Source organism: Eretmochelys imbricata, chromosome 2, assembly GCF_965152235.1.
Source record: "Eretmochelys imbricata isolate rEreImb1 chromosome 2, rEreImb1.hap1, whole genome shotgun sequence".
NCBI classification, from domain to species: domain Eukaryota; kingdom Metazoa; phylum Chordata; order Testudines; family Cheloniidae; genus Eretmochelys; species Eretmochelys imbricata.
This window is the reverse complement of record NC_135573.1, coordinates 61,117,593-61,133,903: the sequence shown is the minus strand read 5'-3', so window position 1 is coordinate 61,133,903 and position 16,311 is coordinate 61,117,593. Positions and strand designations below refer to the sequence as shown.

The window sequence follows — 16,311 nt, the reverse complement described above, 5'->3', positions numbered from 1 at the left end:
GCTCAGGTAACCGTCACAGTATGTCTCCTGGGTACTGGCAGACACGGTACTGCATTGCTACACAGTAGCAGCAACCCATTGCCTTCTGGCAGCAGACGGTGCAATATGACTGGTAGCTGTCATCGTCATGTCTGAGGTGCTCCTGGCCACGTCAGCCGGGCTAAGTGTGGAGTGACTTGACCAGATCATTCTCTTTAGTCCTGCAGTCAGTCCTATTGAACCATCTTATGGTGAGCAGGCAGGCAATACGGATTGCTAGCAGTCGTACTGTACCATCTTCTGCCGGGCAGGCAAGAGATGGGGATGGCTAGCAGTCGTATTGCAACGTCTTCTGCCGAGCAGCCATGAGATGTGGATGGCTTGCAATCCTTCTGCACCGTCTGCTGCCAGCCAAAGATGTAAAAGATAGATGGAGTGGATCAAAACAAGAAATAGACCAGATTTGTTTTGTACTCATTTGCTTTCCCCCCTCCCCTGTCTAGGGGACTCATTCCTCTAGGTCACACTGCAGTCACTCACAGAGAAGGTGCAGCAAGGTAAATCTAGCCATGTATCAATCAGAGGCCAGACTAACCTCCTTGTTCCAATAAGAACAATAACTTAGGTGCACCATTTCTTATTGGAACCCTCCGTGAAGTCCTGCCTGAAATACTCCTTGATGTAAAGCCACCCCCTTTGTTGATTTTAGCTCCCTGAAGCCAACCCTGTAAGCCGTGTCGTCAGTCGCCCCTCCCTCCGTCAGAGCAACGGCAGACAATTGTTCCGCGCCTTTTTTCTGTGCGGACGCCATACCAAGGCAAGCACGGAGGCCACTCAGCTCACTTTGGCAATTAGGAGCACATTAAACACCACATGCATTATCCAGCAGTATATGCAGCACCAGAACCTGGCAAAGTGATACCGGGCGAGGAGGCAATGTCAGCGTGGTCACGTGAGTGATCAGGACATGGACACAGATTTCTCTGAAAGCATGGGCCCTGCCAATGCAGCATCATGGTGCTAATGGGGCAGGTTCATGCTGTGGAACGCCGATTCTGGACTCGGGAAACAAGCACAGACTGGTGGGACCGCATAGTGTTGCGGGTCTGGGATGATTCCCAGTGGCTGTGAAACTTTCACATGTGTAGGGGCACTTTCATGGAACTTTGTGACTTGCTTTCCCCTGCCCTGAAGCGCATGAATACCAAGATGAGAGCAGCCCTCACAGTTGAGAAGCGAGTGGCGATAGCCCTGTGGAAGCTTGCAATGCCAGACGGCTACCGGGCAGTTGGGAATCAATTTGGAGTGGGCAAATCTACTGTTGGAGCTGCTGTGATGCAAGTAGCCCACGCAATCAAAGATCTGCTGATATCAAGGGTAGTGACCCTGGGAAATGTGCAGGTCATAGTGTATGGCTTTGCTGCAATGGGATTCCCTAACTGTGGTGGGCCCATAGGCAGAACCCATATCCCTATCTTGGCCCTAGAGCACCAAGCCGGCAAGTACATAAACCACAAGGGGTACTTTTCAATAGTGCTGCAAGCTCTGGTGGATCACAAGGGACGTTTCACCAACATCAACGTGGGATGGCCGGGAACGATACATGACGCTCGCATCTTCAGGAACTCTGGTCTGTTTCAAAAGCTGCAGGAAGGGACTTTATTCCCAGACCAGAAAATAACTGTTGGGGACATTGAAATGCCTATATGTATCCTTGGGGACCCAGCCTACCCCTTAATGCCATGGCTCATGAAGCCATACACAGGCAGCCTGGACAGTAGGCAGGAGCTGTTCCACTACAGGCTGAGCAAGTGCAGAATGTGCATTTGGTTGTTTAAAGGCACACGGGCGCAGTTTACTGACTCACTTAGACCTCAGCGAAACCAATATTCCCACTGTTATTACTGCTTGCTGTGCGCTCCACAATATCTGTGAGAGTAAGGGGGAGATGTTTATGGCAGGGTGGGAGGTTGAGGCAAATCGCCTGGCTGCTGGTTACGCGCAGCCAGACACCAGGGCGGTTAGAAGAGCACAGGAGGGCGCGGTTTCATGACTGCCCAGGCTACGGTGTGAAAGTTCTGTTTGTTTCTCCTTGATGAAACCCCACGCCCCTTGGTTCACTCTACTTCCCTGCAAGCTAACCACCCTCCCCTCCTCCCTTTAATCATTGCTTGCAGAGGCAATAAAGTCATTGTTGCTTCACATTCATGCATTCTTTGTTCATTCATCACACAAATAGGGGGATGACGACCAAGGTAGCCCAGGAGGGGTGGTGGAGGAGGGAAGGAAAATGCCACACAGCATTTTAAAAGTTTACAAACTTTAAAATTTGTTGAATGCCAGCTCTTTTTTTTTGGGCAATCCTCTGTGGCGCAGTGGCTGGTGGCCCCCCCACCATGTTCTTGGGCGTCTGGTTGTGGAGGCTATGGAACTTGGGGAGGAGGGTGGTTGGTTACACAGGGGCTGTAGTGGCAGTCTGTGCTCGAGCTGCCTTTGCTGCAGCTCAACCATACACTGGAGCATACTGGTTTGGTCCTCCAGCAGCCTCAGCATTGAATCCTGCCTCCTCTCATCACGCTGCCGCCAGATTTGAGCTTCAGCCCTGTCTTCAGCCCGTGATCTCTCCTACTGGTCATTTTGTGCTTTCCTGCACTCTGACATTATTTGCCTCCACGCATTCGTCTGTGCTTTGTCAGTGTGGGAGGACAGCATGAGCTCAGAGAACATTTCATCACGAGTGTGTTTTTTTTTTTCCCCTTTTGTAATCTTCACTAGCTCTGGGAAGGAGAAGATCCTGTGATCATTGAAACACATGCAGCTGGTGGAGAAAAAGAAGGAACAGCGGTATTTAAAAAGACTTTTTATAAAACAGTGGCTACACTCTTTCAGGGTAAACCTTGCTGTTAACATTACATACACAGCACATGTGCTTTCGTTACAAGGTTGCATTTTGCCTCCCCCTACCGCGTGGCTGCCCCCTCAACCCTCCTCCCTCCCCGTGGCTAATGGCGGGGAACATTTCCGTTCAGCCACAGGTAAGCAGCCCAGCAGGAGCGGGCTCCTCTGAGTGTCCCCTGAAGAAAAGCACCCTGTTTCAACCAGGTGACCATGAATGATATCTCACTCTGAGGATAACACAGAGATAAAGAACGGATGTTGTTTGAACGCCAGCAAACATACACTGCAATGCTTTGTTGTACAATGATTCCCGAGTACGTGTTACTGGCCTGGAGTGGTAAAAAGTGTCCTACCATGGAGGAAGCAATAAGGCTGCCCTCCCCAGAAACCATTTGCAAAGGCTTTGGGAGTCCAAAGGAGAGCCATCCAGGAGAGCCGCGAATGCCAGGGCAAAGTAATCCTTTCACATGCTTGCTTTTAAACCATGTATAGTATTTTAAAAAGGTACACTCACCGGAGGTCCCTTCTCCACCTGCCCGGTCCAGAAAGTAGCCTTGGGTGGGTTCGAGGGGTACTGGCTCCAGGTCCAGGGTGAGAAACAGTTCCTGGCTGTCAGGAAAACCGGTTTCTCCGCTTACTTGCTGTGAGCTATCATCTTCTTCGTCCCCAAAACCTGCTTCCGTGTTGCCTCCATCTCCATTGAAGGAGTCAAACACCACGGCTGGGGTAGTGGTGGCTGAACCCCCTAAAATGGCATGCAGCTCATCATAGAAGCGGCATGTTTACGGCTCTGACCCGGAGCGGCCGTTCGCCTCTCTGGTTTTCTGGTAGGCTTGCCTCAGCTCCTTCAGTTTCACGCGGCACTGCTTCGGGTCCCTGTTATGACCTCTGTCCTTCATGCCCTGGGAGATTTTGACAAAGGTTTTGGCATTTCGAAAACTGGAACAGAGTTCTGATAGCACGGATTCCTCTCCTCATACAGCGATCAGATCCCGTACCTCCTGTTCAGTCCATGCTGGAGCTCTTTTGCTATTCTGGGACTCCATCATGGTCACCTCTGCTGATGAGCTCTGCATGGTCACCTGCAGCTTGCCACGCTGGCCAAACAGGAAACGAGATTCAAAAGTTCGCGGTTCTTTTCCTGTCTACCTGGCCAGAGCATCTGAGTTGAGAGTGCTGTCCAGAGCAGTCACAATGGAGCACTCTGGGATAGCTCCCGGAGGCCAATACTGTCGAATTGTGTTCATAGTACCCCAAATTCGACCCGGCAAGGCCGATTTAAGCACTAATCCACTTGTCAGGGGTGGAGTAAGGAAACCGATCTTAAGAGCCCTTTAAGTCGAAATAAAGGGCTTCATCGTGTGGACAGGTGCAGGTTTACATCGATTTAAGGCTGCTAAATTCAACCTAAAGTCCTAGTGTAGACCAGGGCTTAGTGAAAAGTCATCAAGACGAAAACTGAAACTCACTTCCACATTTGACCATAAGAAGCTAATTAAATTTATGCTTTTTCAGGTCAGGTCATACCTGTCTGTAATGTACATGCCTCTCGCAGATTCTTTGGTGCAGAAAGACAGAACAACCTCATCTTTTCCCCGGGTTCACAGGGCTTCCTCTCACAACATGCCTGAGAAGTAGATGTAGTGAAGGGAATCAGTTTCCAGCTCAGAAGGAATGAGAACTGAATTGTATAGATATAATGAAAACAAAAAAAAAAAATGCACTGGAAAAGAAGTGAAATGTACGTATGAGGATATCGTGTGAAACCGACTTTTTGCATAGATTGATGTTCATTGCTGAAGCCCAACTTGCCAGAAACATCGCAAGATTGAAGAAAATGATATAAAGATGGACACAATGTTGAGGAAACTGGAAAGAGATGTAATGTTGAGAAACTGGCTCAGATTAGTGAGCTTTTCATTTGATGTAAAAAAGGTTATTCATATAGAAGTGTGGAGTTGTTGCCAGCATGTTAATGTAAATGCAAGGTTAGACTTTTTATTTAAACAAAAACAAATTGGGTCTTTTTAGAACTGCATAGCAGACTATTCTCACTATGAGGGGAGGTAGCTATAATTGAGTAAACACTGTGCCTTTGGAGAGAAAATGTCTTGTGATTGGAAGATTTTCTTGGTAATAGATTAGTAATAGTACCTTGAATTTGCTTTTGAATTTTCCCTTTGCCTTTATAAATGACTAAGTCGGCATCACGCAATTTGGTAGTTTCAGGATTGTTTATTGCAGACAGGGGACTGCATTACAAAATCACCATCATATCTTATATGCTTGTTGTCAGGCAAAGCAAAGGACAAGATCTCAATGGGTGTGAACACAATTACCCTCTTCACCCCTAGTGGTGGTCCCGTCAACTCAGGCTGGGATTAGGAAAGCTCATATTGCTACTGCCCACATTATGTCTGGCCACTGGAAAAAACTTCCAGCACTAGAGCTGTCAATCTAGCATTTTTTATGAGCTAAACATTTACTTTTGAAAGACTGATTTAATATGCTTAGGACAGCAGATTAAATGTAATTGCTTTTAAATCAGAAATTGACAGGGTTACCATGTATTTTAGAGTTGAGATGAAAGCTGATACTAAGAATTCTCTCAAAGAAAAGTACTCAGCAATTTTGTTTAATTACAATAAAAAACCTGCCCTAGAGAAGGTTCTGATCAGTTTTCATTATATCAATTCAGACCCATATTTGCTTTAGGATACAGTTAAAATATCGAAACAAAGATGACAGAAAAATTAACTCCTCGAAACATTCAAAATACCGTGAAAACTGTAGGACTTCTTGGTAGCTGCAAGTTAAATATGTTGTCTAATGTGCAGTTAAGACCACAGCTGATTTAAATCCTTGTTCTGAAAAGAAAAGGCATAAGCAATAGACTTAAACTGGATTCATGGTTTATGTAATCTAGCTAACTCAAAATTAAGATGGCACATCAGACTCAAATGTTCTCATCAAAAAGAATCAGATGGGTAAACGGCAAAAGATAATCATCATTAGGCCATCAAAGCAACAGTCTGCCACCCAAGACGAAACTAAAGTTTATTAGTTGTCTCATGGACAATTATGCATATGGGGAAGAGGCTATCATAATACAATTTAAGAGGTTCAGTTCCACAAAATTAGATCCTTTGTCCTTCTTATTTAAACCTTTCTTTTCTCAAAGAAATATTAACATGATCACATGTAACCCAAACATTTGGAACTCAAGGAGGTCTGGCTGACTTTGAAATCAACCACTATATTTTCCTTTTAGTCACATGAAAATTTCTGAAATTAGTTTTAAGTTGGGCTGAATCATCTGAAAGATTGTTAAGCTTTTCAAAATGTTGAGTCCCTACCCAGAATGGTCAGAGGGCTATTTCCTCACAACTTTTTAAAGGACTGCTCTCCATGACTCATTTGTTGTGTTGGTTCACATATTTTAACCTAGACTTCTATCTATCTTAGCTGTGCTAGGTTTCATTCTTTTCAGTATAGAGATATATACACAACAGCATCACAAAAACAAGACATCCCCCCACCCCAAGTTACCTTGAGAATTCAAAACAACTCTTGCCGGCTTCAAAGAGCAGGACAAAGTCAGGAAAATGGCATTTCTGAATGTATCCAAGCTCAGTAAATCACATAACGAAGGTATTTCCTACTGAAAAAATTGCAGAAATAAAAATGTATAAAACATATCATGCTGACAAACTAAGTTACCGAGTTTATCCAAATTTTTACTGGCATCTCAGATTTGAACATACACATCAACATACATTCAGATGGGTAAACGGCAAAAGGAAATCATCATTATGCCAGTAACATCACGTTGTCTGAGTGCTGATTTAATGAAATGTAGTTAATTTCAAGATGAGAATTTGTATTCCTGCAATACGTGTGGTATGATAACTGGACAAAAACTATATTTCTGCAGTATGTCATTTTGCCCCTATGTGATGCATATGTATTTTAAATGACTTTAATTTCAATTATTTTCTTCAATATAAAAACAAAGCACAAAACTAGTTTAATTTTTTGCCCCCCATTCCAGTTTCCAATTTATCTTTTAGACTGCTGTAACAGAAAAAAAAAGATCACTACAATGACAGGGGCTGGATAAAAATAGGAACAGCTTCCCAGCTGCTGGCCGAATGAAGCCCTTGAGCACCAAGCCAGATCCTCAGCTGGTATAAGCCAGCATAGTTTCAGGGACATCATGGGAAAGCATCATGGACATATTCTGTAGAGATTTTCACCAGCTGAAGATTTCACTCTCTTATTGGATTCTGATTTCTACTATTGATAGAAAAGAAAAGCAACAGACTCATTTTTATTACTTTACCAGTTGATAGGACATTTTGCTGGCTGTACACAAAGTACATGGGACTTGTAAAAACATTTGAAATAAACATCACAACTGACTCAATTCTCACTATTTTAAAGAAAAATTTAATATCAGAAACATGATGATGATCATGAATTTGATCCATAGGCACTTTTTAGCTTATTCATTTTTTGGCTGGCATTTGAGATACATCATCAAAACAATCAGTTGGGTAAATGACAAAAAGAAATTATGCCAACAAAGCAACTTCCCATCTATGATGAGCATTTAATGCTATGAGACTGAAACTAAGTATTTGATCACAAAGAAAACATTAATATAGTGACATCTCTTTAGAAGTATAAAATAAGCATCCTAGAACTACAAGTTAAACCCGGCCTTCAAGCTGGGGTTTAATTTTGCATCCACAAAATTAATCATGCTTTTTTCCAGCAATTCATTCTAAGTGCAAAAGCAAGCCACAGTCTGAAGATCAGGCCCCACGTTATTACACAAATCTCTTTACAAGAATTAAAGGTTCAGAGTGCCTGTTAGCTTCAGAACCATTTAAGAAATTAGTTTCCTCCACATTTTTAGTCACAAGTGTGGTAATTATATTTGCCACTGTGTGGACTCCAGTGTAGAATGGGGATGAATGGCCAGGTGAAGTGTAGCTATCTTTGCTCTCTGGTTTCTAAAGAGAACAGCTTGTATCTGAGTATTCTGGGATTTATTCTGTTTGTTCAGGAGAACCAGAGTGAACTCTGCTATCTGATTAATTTATTACTTGTCTATGCAATAAGATTCTCAACAAATCCTCTGGTGTCTTACAGCTGAAATACTGAAATGCAAAAGATAAGCATTTAAATTACCTCAGCAGTTCAGGTGAGAGCTGGCAGGCTTCAGGTAAGCAGCATTTGAAAGCCCATCTCACAATATAGGGTTTTCTGGACAGAGCAACACAATCTCCGAGGCCAATGCTCATCTGCGGTGTTTGGGGCAGGGGATGAAAAAAAAGTTATAAATTCACATGGACCACTGGATTCTACAAATTCCTCATTATTTGATTTACTTAACAGATGTACTGGCACCTCAGATTCAGAACTATACATCAATGAAATGACATTCAGTTGGGTAAACGGCAAAAAGGAAATCATCATTATGCCAGTGAAGCAACTTCCCATCTTTGATACAGTTATTACTGCATGGGAAAAGGCCAACTTCAAGCTATGAAAACACATGCACCTCGGCACTTTGTCCTGAGTGGCTGAGATGCTGGACAGTTTGCCAACATGTAGGTGCATATTTTGAAGTAATCTGCATTTGTTAATACAGAACACTCAGTCGCATGAAAAGCAAAAACTGACAAGTAATGGTTTTCCTCACTGCCATCTTGCTTCTTTTGCCCCCTGCAAAATCAAAATTTGCAAAACCACAGTGACTTGGGTCTGGATTTAACAGAAAACAGCTTCCTGGTTGCTAGCTTGCAGAAGCTCTCCGAGCACTGTGTATTTACAGTAAGAAATAAATCCCAACAATATACTCACAGGCTTATTTCTTTAACAGTTCACGTGACACCTTGCTGGTTACAGAGGAGTAGCATGGCAGAATCCACACAGTAAACTTGCAGTACCATCAGAAACAAATACTAACAGCTGATTCTATCCTCATTACCTAAAAGAAAAAAGAGTTCCAGACATTTTGAACAGTTGACAGGAAGTCAAATTATTTGGCTTATTTGGAGTTCTACTGCAACCTGAGTAGCAGGAATTTTTATCATTCACTTGGAAAATGGGCCAAAAGGACCAAAATGGGCCAAATGGACCAATTATATCAGTGAAGCAACACTGATCCCAGTGACAATTTGATATTAAACCATTTTTATTAAGAGAGTTCTGGGATAAGTTCAGTAAAATGTCACAATTTTTTAAGAGACAAAAAGGTTAAACAGAAGGCATTAATATTTTGCCCATTAAAAGAATGTGTTGTGGGTAAGTCTACGTGTTTAAGCATGTTCCACTATGCAGAGTTATTGATTTTACAAGAGTATGATGTTCCTAATGAGTAGCCATTGCTTTTTTCATCCAGTTGGGTTTGACAAGTATGAAAGATGAACTAAGGTTAAAGGTTATATTTACCTCACTTTGGGAGCACAGGTCTCCATGTAAGCACAATGGCACATTCCCTGAAGGTTCAATGCAAGGTCAGAACTCTTACCAAGATTATGCTGCCTCTGAGACTACCAAACCAAGATCCCACTACAATGGAGTCCCAAGACAGCTACTGCTCTTAAGTATGTCACTATACTATGGAAAGGGCATGGTCAGGACCACTGGACAAGTCTCTAACCAAACTCCCCAGAGACAAAGGGGCAATTTATCATTAGAATTTGGACACCCAGCTGCTGATGAAAATGATTTATGAAGGCATATCAGCAGCAGTAAGGTTATTTAGCTGTTCAATTTATCATTATTTGGAAGACTTGAAAGACTGAAAATAACTCAAAATAATCAATAAAGATGATTTGCCAATAGTAAATGTCTCCTATTGCCTAATGAAATCCTGCTCAATTTCACAAAACATATGCAAGCTGTAGTAAAATAAACTAGGTGTCTAAAAGCAAGTCTCAAATAAGAAATTAGCTATTTAATTTGCAAACAGAGCAGTTTGTTCAAAATAATGTGTTAGTGCAACTATAATCACATTTGATTAGTCTCAGAAATGGTGGAGATGCCATTATGAGGAGGACATAATAGGAAATTACCTCTATTCATTTCCACTAGAAACTCTATCCGTTCAAATCACAGTGTATATAAAACATGTTAGCAGGTTATCTGCCCCATTTTTTATTTTTAAAGTGCAAATTACATTCACTCCATTTTTAAAATTGTGTCAAGATTAAGATTATTAGAATTTAAATTCTACTTAAAATTATATACTTCCTGGTTTCTCTGCCAGAGACACTGTGCAAGGTACCAGAGGTCTGAAAGAACTAGCTGATTTCTAAACTCTCATTTTCATTGTAATTGTCAATACTTTGTGGAATCAGACTTTCAAAGAGAAACCAGGAAACCTGCCGCTCATCTCTCAGGACTTCAACATTATATTTTTAAAAGTACTTTTCCAATTTATAAAAACAATCACATCAACTTTGTTCTCTTTTAGAACCCCACAAGTAGCAGAATTTCTGAAGTTATATTTGCATACCATAAAACGAAAACTGATGGCTATTTGTATAACATTTGTTAGACTTGAGGATTCCTTTCTCCCCCAACACTACCAAGCTCCCCAGCAAACAAGGCAAACACGGCTATTTGAAATGTATGCCCCCATGTCCTATTCAGGATTGTACTGCTGTCAACTTTTTGTGCCTAGCACAAAGGGATCCAACCTCACTGTGGTCTTTAGATGCTACCGCAATTTAAATATTTATTAATAATAAACTTGTGATAAGGGAATTTTTTTTTAAATAAACCCATGTGATCTTTTATAATCCTTTTGTTTAAGAATTTGAAGATCTTCTCACTCAATATTTGTTTATCATTATAGGAAAGTATACTGGGTGCTTACGTGGAATATTGAGGGCAGTTTACTAGTTAGCTTCAAAGCCAATTTCCAACAAATTAGGTTGGGATTAATTCATTTTCCTCATGACTTGTAGATTTTTTCCTATATAGTTTATCCTTAAAGCAATAGTACACTATTTATTCTCCTTTGTAGTCAGGGATTTAACAAGTTGGTTTTGATATTTTTGCCCAAATCAGATTTCTAATTCAAAGTAATATAACTTGTTCTTGAAATACTTATTCTAATTGCTTGGTACTCCTGAGCTGAGACAGATGTTTGCAAACATTTTAACTTTGTTTCCTATTCTACTTTTCCCTATTCATATTTTAAATACCACAAAGTGGTAGCATAAAAAAAATGATGTGGGTCACTGAAAAATATTGCACAGCTACACCAAGACTGGTTTGCTAAACAATAATCTATCCCACCCAAGTTCAACTTGCTTAGCTGATACTATAACCACCAGGGCTTGGAGTTTGTGATTTTTTCTTTTCAACTTAAAAATAAAATGAGGTTCTCCCCCCCGCCCCCCGGGGTTAAGTGATCAAAAGATTGTTTGGCATACAACACACACACAGTCGTAAGACAACCATCCAAATTAATACACTGAGATACAGCCCTCATCTACATACAACTTCCACCAGTTAACTAAGGTATGTCTACAGTAGAAATGCTGCAGCAGCATTGCTGTAGTGTAGATATGTACTACAGTTTCAGAAGGGGTTCGTCTGACTCTGTAGTAAATCCACCTCTCAAGGGATGGTAGCTAGCTTAATGGAAGAATTCATCTATCAACCTAGTGGTTTTTACAACGGGATTTAGGTCATCTTAATTACATTGCACAGGATGTGAAATTTTTCACAGCCCCCTGAGCAATGTAGTTAAACCAGCCCAACTTTGTAGTGTACACCAGCTCTGAATCAATTAAAAAAAACACGTTCAGTTAAGCTAGTAAAAGTCTGTGTGTAGACAAAGCTGCACTGACACTAGACAAACAGTGGGTAAATATTTCCGGTGTGAACAGCTCTAAACAGCTGCATATTAACACTTGCAACCACAAAGTTAAAAGCACATCAAGGTGAACTACAGGAGAGAGGTGTACAGAGAGGTGTTTTTTCTATGGGTATGTCTACACTACAGAGACTATGCCAGCATAGCCCCATAGTGTAGATGCAGTCTACAGTGACAAAGTTTTTTCTGTTGCTATAGGAACACTACCTCCCTAAATATTAGCTATATTGACAGAAGTACTCTTCCATCAAAATAGCTGCATCTATACTGAGGGGGTATATCAACATAGGTACATCAGAGAGACATGTGACCAAGCCTATGAGAGCTATAGCAGAAATTTTCTTAATGCAAGCTTGAATATTGTAGAAAACAGCAAGATCTACAAGGAGTTTCTATACTGACAAACTTAGTGTAGAACTAGCTTAACCTGCAAAAGTTAACCCAGTATATCTTATACCACTTCCCCGAGCAAAATAAATTGTACTAGCAAAATAACTTTCTGCCAGTAGAATTGTCTATACCAGAACGTTGCCAGCACAACTATGTTGGTTAGAAGTGTAAAAAAGTCACACACCCCCAACTGACATTGCTATGCCAGGAAAGCCTAAGTATAGACCAAGTCTAAGAATCTACACATTCTCTGCGGTGACTAAATAGTCTGTCAACTGTTACTGTACTAATACTTCCTAGCAGCAGCTCTCTTGTATTTGTCTTTTAGTTTCTGAGATATTAGGGTGCACTTGCATCATGTTTTTAAGCTTTTCTCTGCAACCAAGAGGGCTAGAAACTAAGGGTTTCTCTATATGGGAAAGTTATACCAGTACAATACAGGGTGTTTATTTAGACTGCTATAATTATACAGGTATACCCCCATGTAGACTCTCTTATTCCAGTCTGAATGCATTTATGTATTTTAGCTTAGGTTACTTTGAGAGCAGTTAAGCGAAGGCAAAAAAGCCACCATTGTTGAGGGCTAAGTGTCTACATAGGGAGTTACATTGGTGTAATTATAGAAGTTTAACCACACTAGCACATTACAGTGATATAACGGCAATGTCTCCTCTGTAGATAGTCTCATGCAACTTCTTGCCTCCAGCAACCGGGTATGAAAGAAAAACAAACAGTGTGAGACTTGCAATGGAATTGCCAGAATTGGAAACTGTCAGTGACAATTAACAAGTCTAGTTAAGTCTTCATTGAGGATCCAGTAGGAGGCTCTCAGAGCTAACAGTGCTTCCCACGTCCAAGAGCTTAGATCAGGGATGGCCAACCTGTGGCTCCAGAGCTACATGCAGCTCCTTATATAGGCACCAACTCTGGGGCTGGAACTACAGGTGCCAACTTTCCAATGTGCCGGGGGTGGGGGTTGCTCACTGCTCAACCGCTGGCTCTACCACAGGTCCTGCCCCCCGCTACACCCCTTCCCAAGCCTTACCCTGTGCTTACCATGCCCTCACTCCCCCCCTCCTGCACCCATGAAACAGGTGATCCGGAGGTAGTGGGAAGCACTGATCACAGGGCTGCAGGTGGGTGGGAGGCACTGTGATCAGGGGGGAGCAAATGGGGGGTTGCTGACATATTACTGTGGCTCTTTGGCAATGTACAATTGGTAAATTCTGGATCTTTCTCAGGCTCAAGTTGGCCACCCCTGGCTTCGAGGCATATCCAGGGCATCTATGCTTCACACAGGACTGGAAACTACTCCCTGACCTCTGCAACACTCAGGCTCTAGGGAGACGGTCTCAGTGGCCTCACAGTACATTATGGGCCTGCCAGAGACATACAGGGGCTGGCAATTTGGCCACAGAGCTGCTGCTGCGACATACACCAGCTGCCTCACCAAGGCACTCGAACCAACTCTGCCACCCAACCGCCTCAATGTGGACATACCCAGCAAGCACAGACAGACCCCCCCCCATCCCTCCTGCCACACACAAACCGCCCATCCCTGCTTTCACACCCCCAGCCTCCCCTTAACCCCCCCTCCCCCACACAGACTGCCCTGCTTTCACCCCCCAGTCTACCCCAACCCCCTGCTCCCACACATACCCATCCCCCTCCCCAGCACAGACCGCCCTGCCCTGCTTTCACCCCCCAGGCTCCCCCAACCCCTTGCTCCCACACACGCCCGTGTCCTTCCCCCCCAACCCCTTCACCCACGCACACCCATCCAACCCGCCACAGAACCCCCTCCCATCCATCCCCTCAGCACAGACCTCCCCCACCCACAGGATCCCCTGAGCCCAGACCGCCGGTCCGTCCCTGCTCCCGCAGGCCCGCACCTCGTGGGCCGCTGACCGCTCTCCTGCTCCGTCGCGCGCACCCACAAAAGGAACGGAAGCAGGAAATGAATTCCCTCCAGTTAAAACGATTCCAAGCTGGGCCACGTGAGAAACGCCGCTTCCGTTTGCCCCGCGTGACCGGAAGTATTGACAGAGCGCCAACCGCGCCCGGACTGTGTGGCTCGGCAGCATCCTGGACCGGTCCCACTAAAGTAATGAGAGCTGCACGTCAGAGATGCGCCTGCGCAGTGCCGAGCACCACCCCTCCCCAGGCTACAGCCTCTGCGCATGCGCAGCCGGCACGGTGCTGTATCGGTAGCGGCATTGGCAGGTGGACCGGGGTCGGGCCGTGGCGGTTAAACGTGCGGCGGGCCCTGAATCCCCGCTTGGTTCCTCGGGGCGCGCGGGCCCCGGCTCCCGCCCCGCGTGGGGCTCTGGGGAGCTCTGTGTTTGTCGTTATGCCTTGGGGCGGCTGTGCAGGCGCCCCGCCTCGGGCAGGCTACCGCCAAGCCAGCTCCCAGCCTGCTGCTGCCGCCGCCGCCCCGCTGCCCTCGGGCGCCCCAGGCGGCCTGGGGCGTGTGACCGAGTTTGGCCGGAATCCTGTCACCCGTTTGCGTGAAACGGAGCCACCGGGAGCGCGCACGCAGCGGCTGCGGAGAGGACCAGGCCGTTGGGGAAGCTGTAGGCAAGTCAGGGTACAAATAAAGTGAGCGGGGATTTAAGAATTCACCCTGACACGTGCACCGCAGCCACTGCCTCATCCTTCAAATTCCTGGGGCGGTGCTGCAGTCTCGCAGTTGTAGGCCTCTCTGTTATCCCAGAGCGTGGTGCCATAGCTTTGGCTGAATTACTGAAGGAATCACCTCTGCAGAGATGTACTACTAATTCTGTCTTCATGCTAGCTCTGTTTATCGACAGTCCAGAGAAGAAACTGTCATTTGTTAAAGGGACATGGCTGCTATCCTGAGTTCCCTCCGCCTCCCAAAAGCCACGCGGGAGGTGGCTTACATATTATTCTCCATCCCACCCCTTATACATCTTCATGTTTGTTTCCTTTTTTAACCTCTGCTGCACATTGGGCAGAGATCCTCATTGAACTCTTCACAGTGATGCCCAGGGATGAAATTGTGGCTCCTCTGAAGTCAATGGAAATTTTGCCATTGATTTCAGTGGAGCCAAGATTTCACCATAGGTCTTCTTTTTCCTTAACTGATGACATTAATTTAGAACCCCATAAGATGTGTGAGAATTTCTAATCATTCCCTTCAGTGGATACTCCTTTGCATTTTTTGAATATAGAATTACATCTGTCATTTTGTTGCCCATTTGACTGGTTTGGTTAGGTACTTTTGAAGTTCCTCACAGTCTTCTACAGCAGTGGTTTTCGAACTTCTTTTCTGGGGACCCAGTTGAAGAAAATTGTTGATGCCCACAACACAATGGAGCTGGAGCAGAAGGGTTTGGGGTGTGGGAGGGGCTCAGGCCTGGGGCAGGGGGTGGGGGTGAGGGCTGCGGGGTGAGGCTGGGAATGAGGGGTTCAGAGTCTGGGAGGGGGCTCTGAGCTGGGGGAGGGGATTGGGGTGCAGGAGGGGGTCTGGGCTGGGTAGCAGGCTCTGGGGTGTGGCTGGGGATGAGGGGTTTGGGGGCGGCTCAGGGCTGGGGCAGGGGATTGGGGTGTGGATTTACCTGCAGCGGTTCCCAATCAGCAGCACAGCCAGGGTGCAGAGGCAGGCTTCCTGCCTGTCCTGGCACCATAAATTGCACTGTGCTCCAAAAGTGGCTAGCAGCAGGTCTGGCTCCGAGGCAGAGGCATGCAAGTGGCTTCGTGCGGCTATTGCCCACGGGCACAGCCCCCGGATCCCCCCCAGCTCCCATTGGCCGGGAGTGCGAAGCTTGTGTTGGGGCAGGGGCAGCGCACGGAGCCTGGTGGCCCCCCTTCCTAGAAGCCGGACCTGCTGCTGGCCGCTTCCAGGGTGCAGTGTGGTGTCGAACAAGGTAGGCACTAGCCTACCTTAGCAGCACTGCCAATGGGACTTTTAATGTCCGGGTGGCGGTGCTGACCAGAGCCGCTGGGTCGCTGAGCAAGGTCTTACATGCTTACAGGCCTTACAAGTGCCTTACATGCCGCGATTCAGTACTGGGTCGTGACCCGGACTTTGAAAAACACTGTTCTCCAGACTTAACCAACCGAACTAATTTTGTGTCATCTGCAAATTTTATCATTTTAATTCTCAACCCCTCTTCCAGATC

At 44.9% G+C, this 16,311-nt stretch overlaps 1 long non-coding RNA gene and 3 other non-coding genes across 7 annotated transcripts; all 4 read right to left on the bottom strand.

Moving 5' to 3' along the window:
* Positions 1–2,166: 2,166 nt before the first annotated feature.
* Positions 2,167–14,252, bottom strand: LOC144261061 (uncharacterized). Of its 4 annotated transcripts, none has more exons than XR_013345131.1 (8): positions 14,062–14,249; positions 8,749–8,875; positions 8,074–8,186; positions 6,427–6,538; positions 5,657–5,744; positions 4,405–4,504; positions 3,392–3,974; positions 2,167–2,797 (listed from the first exon to the last, which is right to left on the bottom strand). It is a non-coding gene; the product is annotated as an uncharacterized LOC144261061 (long non-coding RNA). The 4 variants fall into 4 exon arrangements; XR_013345132.1 differs by having other exon boundaries at positions 3,392–3,779; positions 14,062–14,245; XR_013345130.1 differs by having other exon boundaries at positions 3,392–4,504; positions 14,062–14,252.
* On the bottom strand, positions 5,819–5,898 carry LOC144261734 (small nucleolar RNA SNORD87). The gene has a single exon (XR_013345428.1). It is a non-coding gene; the product is annotated as a small nucleolar RNA SNORD87 (small nucleolar RNA).
* On the bottom strand, positions 6,617–6,697 carry LOC144261731 (small nucleolar RNA SNORD87). Its single transcript, XR_013345425.1, has one exon. It is a non-coding gene; the product is annotated as a small nucleolar RNA SNORD87 (small nucleolar RNA).
* LOC144261732 (small nucleolar RNA SNORD87) lies at positions 8,285–8,370 on the bottom strand. The gene has a single exon (XR_013345426.1). It is a non-coding gene; the product is annotated as a small nucleolar RNA SNORD87 (small nucleolar RNA).
* Positions 14,253–16,311: the final 2,059 nt, after the last annotated feature.